Source organism: Marmota flaviventris, chromosome 2 (assembly GCF_047511675.1).
Source record: "Marmota flaviventris isolate mMarFla1 chromosome 2, mMarFla1.hap1, whole genome shotgun sequence".
NCBI classification, from domain to species: Eukaryota; Metazoa; Chordata; class Mammalia; order Rodentia; family Sciuridae; genus Marmota; species Marmota flaviventris.
In genome coordinates this window covers 93,513,261-93,522,078 of record NC_092499.1, presented here as the reverse complement: position 1 = coordinate 93,522,078, position 8,818 = coordinate 93,513,261, and the positions used below count along the sequence as shown (strand labels likewise).

The window sequence follows — 8,818 nt, the reverse complement described above, 5'->3', positions numbered from 1 at the left end:
TGCCTTAAATGGTAGTTCTCTTAAGGAAAATAATTCCCCTTCCTTTTATTGGTTTCTTTTAGATTAATATTTTTTTTTATTTGTGTCATCTAGATATTTTTTGTTTTTCCTAAGTTCATTACCAAATGATTTGTGTCTATTCAAAACACTTTGTTGCCTAAGAAAAAAAGCTCTGTACTACTCAGGAACTCACTGGACCTGTTAGCAGCAGACCCTATAATGGTTGGTATGTTGGGTCCCCTTGGTAATTGCAATCTAGCAGCATTGACATTGCCTGAGGAGCTATTAGAAATGCAACTCTTGGGCCTGGATCAGAATCTGCCTCTCAACAAGCTCCCACCTATTCAGATGTGATTTTGAGTGCCATCCTGGATATCTTTGTGTGAGCATCTCCTCCATAGTCTAAGTAGGGCAGACTGCTGCACTCCACCCTGTGTAAATACTTCAAGTTAAAAACAAGAAGTTTTGGATAACATGGGGAAATCACTTAGTTGATTTTGTTTGATAGTTATTAAGTACAGAAACTTGAATTGGAAGAAAGCTTAGAAATCATCAAATTCAACCATCATCACTACTGTGAATTTAATAAAATGGTCATTTTTTTTTCTAAGAAGGTGAAGTTGTGTTCAGGACACTCTGTTCAAGAAAGTAAAAGCACTTGATTAATCTAAGAAAGGCAGCCATAAAAATTGGAGAAGAATATATATATATATATATATATATATATATATATATATATTTGGTACTGAGGATTGAACCCAGAGGCATTTTACCACTGAGCCATATCCCCAGTCATTTTTATTTTTTTAATTTTGAGACAAGGTCTTGCTAAGTTACTGAGAGTGGCCTCAAACTTGCAATCCTCCTGAATCTGCCTCCTAAGTCACTGGAATTACAGATGTGTACCACTGTGACCAGCTTACATATTTTTAAAACAGTTTAGTAGTTAAAGAAATAAGTTTCTGATACTGTGAAAGCTTATTGATATGAAATATCTGTGCCATGATGGCATGCCCTAGAGAGATTTTTAACTTAAACTCATATATAAAGCCACATCCTAGGCTTTATATCTGCCAAAAGTTGCTGTTTTGTGCAATAATTATTTTAGTGTGACTTTCCACAAACTCAAACATTGCTCTTATTTATTAAACTAAAATTTCCATTAATAAATTGGGGAGAAGGGATGATTCTCCCTGACACAAAATATCCCACCCTTTCCTCCTTCAGGTTGGTCTTAATGACTCACTTCCAAGAAAGAGCATGAAAAGGAAAAAACACTAACTTTACAGTCAAGAAATCTGGGAAGCATTACCTTAACCAAATAATCAGGGTTACTTTCATTAGTCATGCAAGGATATTATACACTCCTGGTATGATGTGGTGAACTAGGAGCTTTATTTCTGCAATATTCTTTCCCCAAACCTACAATGGCAGCCTAATTATGAGAATAACATAAAAAAAAAACCCAGTTTGAAGGACAGTGCAAAATACATGACTAGTATTCCTTAAAACTGTCAAGGTCTTGAAAAACAAAGACAAAGAGATTGTCACAGAGCAGAGGAGATGAGAGGAAGACATTATAACCAAAGGTAATATGGAATCCCAGATTGGAGTCCAGAACAGAAAAGGTACATTGGTGGCAGAACTAGTAAAATTAAGTAAAGTTTAGAGTTTAGTTAATAATAAAATTTAAAATGCTGTTTCCTTAGCTTTGACCAATTTACCATGGTCATGTAGGATGTAACATTAAAGGAAACTGAAACAGGTTGACAAGTATACAAGAACTCTCTGTACTATCTTTGTAACATTACTGTAAATCCAAAAACTTCAATAGAAAATAATTTTAATATTAAAGTACAGATAGGTGTCTTCATCATCATCATCAATCATCATCATGTCTTTCACAAGTTTAGAAGGCAGATTTGTGCAAAAATGCCTACTTAAGACGTCCACATTTAATACCATTTTGCTAAGTCTGGAAGTTGAAGGTTTTCAGATTTGAATTACCAGAGTGTAAAATCAAAGTCCAGTTTTCCGAAGTCCACATAACTCTTGAAAAGAGAACTTCTCTGAGAATCTCATTAGTGTTTGATGAATTTGAATGGGCCATTTTGCCTTCCTGGGCCATGGTTATTCCAGCTACAAAACCAAGTCTGTTCCAGTTCTAAAATTATAAAAATATGCCTTTCTCAAATGTTTTAAATATTGTTTTAAAGCATGATATCTATTCTAAGGACAAAATAAAAATTTGATGAGGTGATTAGTTCCACAAACACATATAAAGCAGCAATCTTTGTACTAGGCACAGTAGTGATAGCCCTTGCTCTCCAGAGGTCTCAGCTTGATGAAAGAGACATATCCATAAACAGCCTGTTCAGCTATGTGATAAGTGCTATAAAAGAGCTATTAACGAGGTGCACTGATGCACAAGAAAATATCACTTCACTCCTCCAGTAGAGGTTAGAGAAGCATTGAACAGAAGAAACTAGAAATACGTGAAATAGGCTGGATGCAGTGGCACAGGCATGTAATCCCAGTGGCTTGGGAGGCTGAGACAGGAGGATTGCAGGTTCAAAGCCAGCCTCAGCAAAAAGCGAGGTGCTAAGCAACTCAGTGAGACCCTATCTCTAAAAAAAATACAAAATAGGGCTGGGGATGTGGCTCAGTAGTTAAGTGTCCCTGAGTTCAATCCTGATACCAAAAAAAAAAAAAAAAAGGAAGAAAGAAATACTTGAAATAGTACTATTTGGTTTAACCAGAGTCAGTGAGGAATCAGTGCCATAAATATTTATCTTAATTGGTTGCATATGAAACTTTGGTAATTATTGTATTTTTCCAGCAATAAATTGGCTGCCAAGTCAGAAATTTGGCTGCTACCAAGATGAGCCAGAAAAGCATAGTGAGTGTTTCATGTTGCAGACACACTCTTATGGGAATGTTGGTATGCATGAAATCTGTCCCCTGAGGTGAGTTAATTGCTGACACATGAACAACATAACTTTATAGAAAAGGCAGTCTGTTGGCTATCATAGTCTGCGATTTCTAAATCAGGCCTTCCTTAAAAACAAACAAACAAACAAAACAAAAACAAAAACAAAAAACCTCACACTTCTCAGACTACACCATTTCCATTTTATGGTATATCTGGCCCAGGCTTTGCCATATGCAGTCTTGGTTATTTGTTTTGCTTTTAAATTTTGAATAACATGGTAGTAAAGAGAATTTAGGGCTCCCAAGCAAAAGTTTAAAATTTTCTCCTACTCTGGCCCTAATCTGGAAAAGGTGGCTGAAAAAATTCTAGGGGAGTAGTTTGGGCTTTAAGAATGAAATGAGGGACAAAATCTAGGGACAGTTGTCCTCCCACCACTATGGTGTCCAAATAATATTTCCTACAAATCCAGGAATTGTTTGTGGGTAGAGGCATCTTTACAAATTTACCAAATTTGAGTAATTCTATTTGATCGAGACTTTCTTTAACAGATAGAACATTACTGTGGTAAAAATTTAAGTGATCACAGATGCAGGGGATAAATACTTTCTGTTGGAATGTTGCCCAAGACAAGTAGGACTATTAAAGAGTGGTGTTGAACACTAGCAAATGTTGATTCTCCATTTCTCATGACCCAACAAGAGAAGTGCCTTTTGTTGGGAAATTTTGAAAAATTCCCCCTCATCAGCTACAAGTGAGATAGACAAGAGGGAAATAGCAAACACAGATCTAAGCAGACCCTGCAAAGTGTACAACAGAGAGACAGACAGAAGTGCCTTCCCACGCTAATCTCCCTTTCCTACCAGATCAGTGTGGACATAAGAGGAGCCAGGTGTCTGTGGGAGGTTTTCTCCCAGAGCGGTGTCTACAGTTTTCTTGGGGGCAGAGTTGCAAGGGAAAATAACTGTGACAACAAAAGTTCTTTCTAAACAGACACAAGACCCTTTGCTTTCAAAAAAGTTAGCATTTAGTTATTTTTTTCTTTCTGATTATAAATGTAATAATTATCATACAGAAAAGTATACAAGTTGCATAAAATTTTAAAAAAAGAATGTAAAGATTATACCCATTACATCTCTATCCAAAGATAAACACTGTTATTGAAATTTTGGTGAATTTCTTCCCAGGATTTTATTTGCATGTGTATTTGACATGTTTGAGAGACCACTGTATATACAATTTCCCATGCTAATCTTTTTATCTTAATACCATAAGAATTTTCCTAGGTTTTTAAAAAAAATTCTTTGTAAACATTCTTTTTAGCAGCTGTGTGTTCCATCCTATGATGAAATTTAAATATTCTAAATCCTAAATTTATTCATTCACTTGAGAAATATTAAGAAAAATTTATTTATTCATCTAAGAGCCAAGAACTTTGTCAAACACTGAATATATTGTAATTTTTTAAATTGTTGTCAATTAAACAGATTGGTCAATCTGTTTCTTATTTTATAGCATTTTTTAAAAGATGTAGAGCAGAAATGAAAAATAGTAAGTCATATTGGAAAAGGTGGCTGAAAAATTCTAGTTTGGGCTTTAAGAATGAATGGGAGACAAAATCTTGGGACAGTGGTCCTCCCACCACTGTGGTGTTCAAATAATATTTCCTGCAAATCCAGGAATTGTTTGTGGGTAGAGCCATGTTTGTGGCACTGATTGTATGAAACATAATAATAGAGATTCACTAATTTCTATATGGTTTCTGGAATTGTACAATTCACCTTCCTCACTCTTAAGCTCTGTCTAGATCTGACTCACCTTCCCTGGCCAGCACTACCAGTGCCAGGGTGTTGGATTAAGAAAAGGAAGTGTGCCAACTTAGGGAGAGACTTGGGGCACAGCTTCTTCAGCAGGGTGGATGAAGCTATTTTAGCTCCTGCTAAAAGTCTTATGGTTGAACTCAAGTGGGGTGAATATGTAGTGTATTTCCAAAGAACTGTCCCAATGGAACAGACCCTTCTGGAACATTCTTCTTCTTCCCTTATTTGACTGCAGTGCAGTGATTTGACTACCCATGCTTAAATATCTTTTCTTACTTCATGGAGTTTTCAATAGAACATCCAGGCCATTCCTGAGTTTGCTCAGAGCCCCCACACTATGTTCTGTTCTCTATCTTTAGCATTCAGTTATAACCTACATAAGTTCAGTTTATCAAAGTACAGTATTATCCTAAGAAAGAGAATTATTTGATAAAGAGCTCCTGTAAGAAAAACTCAAAGATATCCTGAAAGATAAACAGTAGCATGTGACACAGCATGAAGCTTACAGGAGAGGATCTAATATTGGGAGTAGCTGGAATATATATATATATATATATATATATATATATATATATGTATATATGTATATATATATATATATGTATATACACTCACACATATACCATGCAACAGATATTCCTCAAGAGAATTTGTGGGAGTATAAGTGGCATAGAAGTTAAGGGCACAGGCTTTTTGTATTTTGGCTCTATCGGCCACTTAGCGGATTTAAACTCTGAAGGCAGTTTCTTCATCTAAACAAGAATACCTCATAGATGAATAACTATAACATTTGGGAAGTTATGTTAGTCAGTTAGTGGCGGATGGAAAATTGCTCAGCTCATGGCAACTGGAAAGCAGTAGGGCGGGGGAGCAGGGGACACGAAATAACTTCACAGGGCATGTTGGTAACCTACTTGCTCTGACCATGCCCCACTACCTACTGTTTCCACCACCTCCTTGTAGTCCATTCAATTATCAATGGGTCAGTCCCCAGATGAAGTTAGAGCCCCCATGATCCAATCACTTCCCAATGTTCTCTGAGCATTTATTGATTGGGGAGCAAACCTTCAATACATGATCCTTTGAAGGACTTTCTAGATCCCAACCATAACAGAAATCCTTATCTGCACATTGAAAGTGCCCAGTAAATCACAGCAAGTGCAGACCCTCTTTAATTTGTGATGGGGTTACATTCTGACAAAGTTGAAAGTGCTGTAAGTAAAAAATGCATGTAATACATCTAACCTCCCAAGCATCATAGCGTATCTGCAGTATCCTGTCAAGGTCAGTTGTTTCCTCTGTGGATTCTGTGGGTGACAGGGAGTTGTGGCTCGCTGCCACTGCCCAGCACACCCAAGCATATCAGACTGTATATCACTGGGGAAAGAAAAGATCACGATTCAGAATTTGAAGTACAGTTTCTATGGGTATGCCTATTGTTTTCATACCATTATAAAATCAAAAATTGGTAAACTGAACCACTCACAGTCAGGGATTGTCCATCATTAAGTACAGTAAAAGTGTACTTAATTATGGTTAAAAAAAAAAAAAAAAAAAAACCAACAACATTGAGACCCAGCTGTGTTCCTGCTGTTAGACTTGCAGTTGTGGCGTCTCTCACGGTGAAGGCCCACCTTTGGGGCAAGGAGGAAGCAGAGCAGAGCGCGAGATCCTCTGCTTCTGTTTCAGCCCTGAGCTCCAGGCGGATGCCAAGGCCACTGCCCGCCCAGGCCCCTGCGAGCGGCTACTGAGCGGGTGGTCGCCTTGTTCCCCCGCGCTGCGTCCAGGCGGCTTCCAGACGCACTACCGCGATGAGGATGGAGACTTGGTTGCATTTTCCAGTGATGGGGAGCTGACAATGGCCATGTCCTACGTGAAGGATGACATCTTTCGCATCTACATTAAAAAGAAGAAGGAGTGTCGGCGATATCATCGTGCGCATGTGCTCAGGAGGCACCCCGCAGCATGTGCACCCCAATGTGATCCGTGATGGTTGCAATGGGCCTGCCATAGGAACTCGCTGTAAGTACAGTGTGTGCCCAGACTATGCCTGTGTGGTGTGTGAGGGGAACGGCATGCACAGGGAGCACAGGGAACTCCTGTTCCCCAGCCCCTTTGGGCACCATTCTGGGGGCTTCTTTCACAGCCTCTGGCTGCGGAAGTTGAAACATGGGCAGGCTGGGAGATGGGTCCACCAAGAAACTGGAGCCCATGTCCTCCTTGAGCCGGAGATACCCGCCCCCACCCCACAGCAGAATCAGCTTCTGGTCCATGGGAGGATCCCAGTGTGAATTTCCTCAAGAATGTAGGGGAGAGCATGGCAGCTGCCCTCGGCCCTCTGGGTATTGAAGTCGATGTTGGTGTGGAACATGCAGGAAAAAGAAGCCACCTGACACCTGTCTCCCCAGAAAGTTCCAGCACAGAAGACAAGTGTAGTTCTCAGCCAAGCAGCTGCTCTTCCAAACCCAGCAAACCAGATGGGAATGGTGAGACTATGGCACAGTCACTGGCAGAGCAAATGAAAACGATAGCCCTGGAGTTGCTGGGGCAGCCTGAGGAACAGATGGAGTCTGATAACTATCCTGCAGGAAACGAGGACTGGACTCATTTGTCTTCAAAAGAAGTGGACCCATCTACAGGTGAACTGCAGTCTCTACAGATGCCAGAATCAGAAGGGCCAAGCTCTCTGAACCCTTCCCAGGAAGGATCCACAGGGATGTAGGAAGCTGCTTTGTACCTACATCTTCCACCAGAGGCTGACCCCCCCACCCTCTGCTGATTGAGTCACTCTCCCAGGTGCTGTCCATGGAGTTCTCGAATGAAGGCAGCTGGCTCACCAGGCTTCTACAAACCCAACATTACAACATTGGGGCTGTTCTGGTTACTATCAAGTATTCGAAACACCCACCGCCATTGTGACAACATTTGTGTCTATCCCATACTCCTTTTTTGTCTCATAGTTGCTTTGAATTAGCAGGGCCTCTGAAAGGGCCAGTTTCTCAGCATTCTTCTTCCAGAATCTATGGGTGGGGATGCGTGAAGACATTCAGGGCAGTGGGACAAGTAACATGAAGGGAGAGTTGCAAGTGTGTGAGAAGTACCAGTTTCCCCTGTCCAAGGCCTTGCCCTGGCTGGGGAGGGCAAGGACATGCCTGCATACTCCTCTCCCTGCCATCACACCAGCAGTTCAGAATGTCTTGCCTAATGGCTTTCTGCTTTTTCTTTAAAAAAAAAAAATGATTAATAGTATACTGACATTTTTTTTCCCAAGAAATTGGAATGTTGTCAGGGAGTGAATGGAGGAGGCTCCTACAGGAGTACCAGGGAGGAGGGGCAGCCAGGCTTGTGGGTTTCCTGCTTAGGGCTGGAGGGCTCAAAGGGGAGGTTTGAGCTGTGGTTTTCATTGGATATTGCCTCCTTGTGTCATGACTACTCTGTTTTTTTCTATTTCCAAATGTGTCATTTGTTTTTAAAGTAAGAAAATTCCTCTGTAGCCATCTGTTATCTGATTTGTAAACAACCTATAATTTAATGGTACAAGCACTTTAAAAATATATTGAGCACCATTATGGAATAGGGCTATGTGGTAACACCCCCTCCCCCCACAGCCCCCATCCCACACACAGAGACTTTCATAGTTTATGTAAACTGAGTTTTTTTGTATGGGTTAATTTACACTAAAATGATAATATTACCTTTTTCAGAAGGGTGGATTAGATTTATTACATTATTGATTGGTTTCTAAGCAAGTCTCAAAGGCTCCTCCAAAATACAGGAATGTTGGTGATAGTATCTTTTACAAGCCCCTTGTTTCTTTTAGAGTAAATTATATTTACTTCACTTTTATTTACTCTAAAAGAGAAACTCCCCTTCAGTCACATAGCTCTGATGATACATTTCATAATTTTTAGAAAAAAATAAAAGGCTATTTAGCCACAGTGTCTCTTGCAATATATTTAAAGGAGTATTCTCCTTTTGTGATTTTAAAGAAATATTAATTTTGCCTTCTTTGAAAGAAGGATGTTAGTTAGTTCCTGAAAATAGGCATCAGTTCCTCCCTAAATAAAAT

The 8,818-nt window shown here is 39.6% G+C and overlaps 1 pseudogene; it reads left to right on the top strand.

Moving 5' to 3' along the window:
* The first annotated feature begins 6,547 nt into the window (after nucleotides 1-6,547).
* LOC139704559 (sequestosome-1 pseudogene) lies at nucleotides 6,548-7,668 on the top strand (annotated as a pseudogene).
* The last annotated feature ends 1,150 nt before the right edge of the window (nucleotides 7,669-8,818 follow it).